Source organism: Hemicordylus capensis, chromosome 3 (genome assembly GCF_027244095.1).
Source record: "Hemicordylus capensis ecotype Gifberg chromosome 3, rHemCap1.1.pri, whole genome shotgun sequence".
Lineage (NCBI taxonomy): Eukaryota > Metazoa > Chordata > Lepidosauria > Squamata > Cordylidae > Hemicordylus > Hemicordylus capensis.
Window position 1 is genome coordinate 336,222,753 of NC_069659.1, and position 6,160 is coordinate 336,228,912.

Genomic DNA, 6,160 nt, shown 5'->3' on the forward strand with positions numbered 1-6,160 from the left:
AATAGCCTTCCTCTGTGGGCATACTGCTTGGGGTTCATTTATTCAATCATCCTTGTTTATTACTGTTAGTAGGCAAATTCAAACAGGATAAAATGATATTCTGTGCCCTTTACCAGGGCTGGGTGTAAACCAAATAGTGCCCCATGCAAGTGGTGAGAAAGGTTGTACTACACTTCTGCATCTGATCAGTAGGTTGCCAAATGCCCCTCACTCCCCTAGGATTGGCCTAGGTCTCCAGCAACTGGCAAAAATCTCCAAGTAAAAGCAATCCTAGATATGTTAATTACTTGATGCTGTGACAAATACTGGAAAAAATACTGGGAGAAAAATATGCAGGAATAGCTTCAGAGTTGGCAACCATACTGATCAGAAATATGGAGAAGCAGCCCGGGACAGTGGTGGTAAAATTCTCCTTATCACTGGGCAGGATGCTACAAACAAACAACCTATCATGTGGCTTCATGTGCTCCATGCTAAGTTACCCAAGGATAAAAGATTATCTGTATGTACCCAATGGTAACCTTTCCCATCATTTCAGGGAGCTACTGGCTGATATCCAGACTAAGAAAGTGCTTAAACAATGAACGAAGTTATGCTAGTGCAAGAAGATTGCATAACTGAGCTAAATTGCAGGGATTTTTGAAAAATGTTCCTTGCAAAAGCGCCTAGAGCCTTGGAGTCAGGCGCTATATAAAGTAGTGCAGATGTCATGTTAGTGCGGATGTCAGACATTGCTGGCCTCCTGTCCACAGCAAGAGGAAATTTTGCCGGCAGCAGTTCCCCAAAAGGTTGAGGGTGGTCACCATCGGGTAAATAAAGATGACTCAAGTTAGTACTTTAAGTGGGAGGGGAGGAAAGGAAGTGAGATGGTTTGGAAATAAATTGGGTGGTTTTAAAGTGGGAGAAAAAAATGGAACGGGCCAGCCTTTGACTAAATGTTGCCAGCCAGGTGAGATGTATCTTCTGCATCTCCATCCAATTATTGATGCCTTCATTTTATTGCTTTAGTATTTATTTATTAAATTTTTATACTGCCTCACCCAGATGGCTCCAGGAGGTTCACAAATATAAAAACAGATAAGAAGCAAACGACTCATTAAAACAAAATTAAAACCAGTTTAGAATCATTTCTAAAGGCCAGGTGAAAATATAAGTTTTTAAGGCTCTTTTAAAGGCTGCTAAAACTCTTAAGCCTCTAATATCCGGAGGGAGCGTTGCATTCCAGAACCCAGGAGCAGCTACAGAGAAGGCCTCATCCTGAGTTGCCATCAGACAAGCTGGCAGCAGCCAGAGACTGACCCCTCCTGATGACCTTAGTGTGGTGGGGATCATACTGAAGAAGACATTCTCCCAGGTAACCCAGCCCTAAGTCATTTAGAGCTTTAATGGTAATTACCAGCACATTATATTTTGCCCAGAAACATATCGACAGCCAGTGCAGCTGTTTTAAAACAGGCATAATATGGTCTCTCCACTAAACCCTGGAGACCAATCTGGCCGCTGCATTTTTTGAACTGAAGTTTCCAATCAACATACAAAGGCAGCCCCACGTACAGCGCATTGCAGTAGTCAAGCCAAGAAGTTGCCAGTAAGGGCCCCACAGTTTTGAGATCATTATCTTCAAGGAACGGACACAGCGTTTGTATCAACCGGAATGGATAGAAAGCACTCTTGGCCATAGTCTCCACCTGATACACCAGTGTGAGGTCTGGGTACAGAAGCACTCCCAAGCTACCTACCTGTTCCTTTAAGGGGAGTGCAAGCCCATCCAGAACAGGAAGTTCTGTCACATCCTTCACTCCTCACTATTAGTATCTCTGACTTGTTTTGATTCAGCTTCAATTTATTATCCCTCATCCATCCCATTACTGCCTGAAGGAAGGAGTTTAGGGGAGCTATACCATTTCCTGACGATGATGTCATGGAAAAATAGATTTGAGTGTCATCAGCATATTGATAACAGTCTGCTCCAAAATCCCCTGATGATAACTCAGTGGTTTCATGTAGACATTAAAAAGCCTCAGGGGTAGGATAGAGTCCCGAGGGATACCATACAATCCTTGCTGGATTCCCCTTTACAGTTATACCACTCAAGCCACACAAGCCAGCTCACAAGGTGGATTTTTGAGTTGGGCCTAGCTTGACTTGAACTTGGACAGGCTCCCCTCTCTGTAGGGCCGGTTTGGTTTGAGTGTGAGCCTTTTTGCCGAGTTGGCTCGCACACTCCTAGTCACAAATGGAAACTGATTCATTCTAAGCAAACAAGAGGAGTTAATGGGCACCCCACCACTGAATTTGCAGTAATGGGAGAGTCCAAGTCGGCCAACATCCCCCCCCATCAGAGTTAGGGCTTCAATTTAAAAAAAGACACCCCAAAATATCCGGGAGGGTGCGAGGCAGAGCCAGGAGAAGGGTGGCAGGCAGAGGGAGGGGTGATGCTGCTGGTCATGGTGGGTGATGGCAAGAAGGTCCTACTCCCCAAGTCTTCCCCATGGATGTGGTTGTGTGCAGGCTCTCCATTCAGGAGGAGCCTGGCCCTACAGCGCAGCCACCTGTGGCGGCTGAGGTAGAAGTAGTGGGGAGAGCCTCCCCTATCAGGGAAGAAGCACTTCCTGAAGTGGTGAGGTGTCAGCTGCTAGCCCAACCAGATCACTCTCTCTATCCTCCCCAATCCCCATTGGCAGTGCGACCCTCCTGTCTGAAACTGAGGAGGAGTCGGAGAAAGGACTCCTGCTTCCTGGACCTTCTCAGACCCGGACTAAGGGCGGCGGTGGCCTCAGAGGCGATCTTTCCCATGGACCTTGAGGATCTGATTAGTGGCCTACTGTCTCCGGGGGGGGGGGCCCTCCAAATGTTCTGGGGGGCCTTCCCCCCAGAGGCCTGCTGCCACCCTACACCTGCCCTTGCCCGATGCCCAGCATGCTGATCTAAGTCATTTTCGCTGCCATTTGTGCAGCTTGGGGGTGGGGGGTGAACCAAGCGGCTACGAGCACAGTGGATGGTGGGTCTGTCCATTCGGGCACACCTGTGCAGTGGGAGTATCGCGTGTCGCATGCCCGTGATGTCGCAAGCCCAGATGGACGGGCCCACCAGCCTCTGCACCCACCACCAACTGCTGCACCTGCCACTGCCATCCCTCAGGCAGATGGAACCCAGTGGAACTCCACCTTTCTCTTGCTCCAGCACCTGCAGGATCAAGAGCTGCCCATCCACGCCCTGGCAAAGAGGTATGGCTTAGAAGTGTGTGACCAGGACTGGGTGCTCCTTTCTGAGGTTGTCTCTGCCCTCAAGCTGCTCTTTGTTGCCACAAACGGCTTGCATGCCAAGACAGCAATGCTGAGCCAGGCTTTGCCCACTGCTCTTCTCCTTGAGAAGATGATGGGTGAGCTCCTGACCATGCTGACCACTGAGGAAGCAATCGCCATGGCAGGTCAGCAGAGGAGTGGTGGCCTTGGGTGCATTGGCAGAGCATGTTTCGTCCTGCCTATGTGACCCAGGAATGTAGGACAAAGCCATTACCCCGACGAGTTGCCCAGTGGAGGGGCCCATCCCTTTTACTTGTCTACTTGCAGTGTTTTTCAAGGCAGGGTTGCAAAATTGTACACTTGATTGTTCCAGCCATAGGGAACAATAGGGAACTCAAAACACCCCATTGTCCCCCATGGATAGCTCCTAGGGACACCAAAGTGGGTTGGGTGGTAGGGCATGATCATGGGTGCTTCCTACCACGCAACCCACAAAAGAAATGGGCAAGCAGATGATTTTTAAAAAAAAAATCTTTCCCCCTAAACCCCCATAGGATCCTTAAAAATCACCCGCTTGCCCATTTCTTTAGTGGGTTGGGTGGTAGGTAGGACCCATCATGCCCTACCACCCAATGCACTGCTCCTGGAGGGACCTCCTGCTTGCAGGTGAGCAGAGGAGAGGAAGCTGGGATGCAACCAGGAGGAGGGTGCTGGAGTGCCTACTGCTGATAGTGCACACTCTACCCCTAGCAGCAGCATCCCCACTGCTTCCAGATCTGGCAGTGTTTCGGGAGGGACAGAGATTCCCTTTTACTGTGTGCCTGCAGTGTCTTTCAAGGCAGGGTTGCAAAATTTCAAGGCAGGGTTGCAAAATAGGATCCTATGGGTTTTTTCAGAAAGCTTAACAAATGTTTTAATCGCCTGCTTGCCTATTTCATTTGTGGGTTGGGTGGTAGGTAGCACCCATCATGCCCTACCACTCAACCCACTTTGGTGTCCCTAGGACCTACCCATGGGAACCAATGGGGTGTTTCAATTTTCCCATTGTTCCCTATGGCTGAATCACGCAAATCACTCAAATCTTTTCCAAGTGATTTGCTGAAACAGCTGGCCACTGTTTTGAAGAATCGAATTGAGGATTTTGCAATTCATTTCAAACTCTAAACAAATAGCAAAATCCATTTCGTGTACACCCCTAGTCCCTCAGGGTCCCACAATCCTCAGGGACTTGCTTTTGGTGACCACAGGTGGCTGAAGCGGGAAGGAGGGACTGCTGAAAATCACCCCTCTCCTCCATGCTCACATGGAAGTTTTCCTTGTGCACAACTCTTCATTTGGATGCAGGACATTGATTTTAACAGCATGAAAATCCTGGCCCTAACCTTATTTACTCAGCAGTAAATCTCACTGTGTTCAATAGTGCTTATTCTCAAGTAAGCATGAATAAAGTGCACAAGTATAATTCTGCTGGATTGCACCCAGTAATGATGTGCTTTTCACCTGTGTCATTTGTTTCTGAGCAAACCACTTATCTGCCTTCCAGTGCTGTGTATTTCATTATATGTTGCTTATGGGATCAGTTGTAATTAGCTTGTTAAGCTGTCAGCTCCTCAGAGAGTATGATAATTGTGTTTATGCATTGTTAATTTCACTCCACTGGGCAATTCAAATTTGGCCACCTCTAGTCTTGCCAACTGGTGAGGGGAATTTCATTTATTTATTTAAATGAAACTCTGGAGCATATTTTAATGGGCAGTATTTAGTTGGAATGAGCCAATTAAAAAGAGCAACATTTGATTATTATTTTTTTTAAAGGTTGCTAGGGATGTTCAAGACTCAATTTTGAGAAACTGGAGGCGGGCATCCAGAAATTTGCTTAGGAAATACAGGATGGAGACTTTTTCAAAGACTGGATCGGTGCTCGGCAATTTCTGGGTGCCAGTCCATCATGGCACCTGGAAATAAAAGTGCAGTGCCATATCCACCCCCAGGACAGTACTTCCAGTTACTGTTGCTGGTATAACACCTTATATTTCTTTTTAGATTGTAAGCCCTTTGGGGACAGGGAGCCATCTTATTTATTTATTATTTCTCTATGTCAACCGCTTTGGGAACTTTTGTTGAAAAGTGGTATATTTATATTTGTTGTTGTTGTTGTTGTTGAACCAAGCAATGGATGGATGTGACCAGTAGGAGGAGTGAGCAAACAAGATGGGGGCCGGTTGCTCCCTCCTCCTGGAAGTGCCAGTCCACTTCCTGTCTGAGCCAGATGGACATGATCAGGAGGAGGAGTACTTTTTCACACAGCGTATAATTAACTTATGGAATTCTCTGCCACAGGACATGGTGATGGCCACTAGCTTGGATGGCTTTAAAAGGGGCTTAGACAAAGTCATGGAGGAGAGGTCTATCAATGGCTGTCTAGTGGCTATAGGCCACCTCCAGCCTCAGAGGCAAGATGCCTCTAAATACCAGCTGCAAGGGAGCAACAGCAAGAGAGAGGGCATGCCCTCACTTCTTGTCTGTTGGCTTCCCAGAGGCATCTGGTGGGCTGCTGTGTAAAACAGGATGCTGGACTAGATAGGCCTTGGGCATGATCCAGCAGGGCTGTTCCTATGTTCTTATAAGGAGTGGGGACAAGCAAGGTGGGGGAAAGCAAGATGTTGAATCCACTCGCCATGGAATGGAGAATATTGCTGGGGTGAGCAGCATGATCCCACACACAGATCAGAATGGCTCCTAAATCTCAGGGCTGGCTCCTATAGCCACAGAAAATTTGTCAAGTCCTGAATTAGATTTTAGTTTGACAAAACTGGCCAGCCACTGGAATGTGGAAAATTTCTAAAGAGATTGGCATTCATGCTATAAAGAGAAGATTTTTATTATTTATGTTATTATTGAAATGGCAAAATGAG

At 47.2% G+C, this 6,160-nt stretch overlaps 1 protein-coding gene across 2 annotated transcripts in view; it reads right to left on the minus strand.

Annotated features, from left to right (window-relative positions):
• The window catches only part of SLC7A14 (solute carrier family 7 member 14), a 97,136-nt gene that overhangs the window by 26,494 nt on the left and 64,482 nt on the right, over window positions 1–6,160 (minus strand). The gene's annotated exons all lie outside the window — the stretch shown is intronic.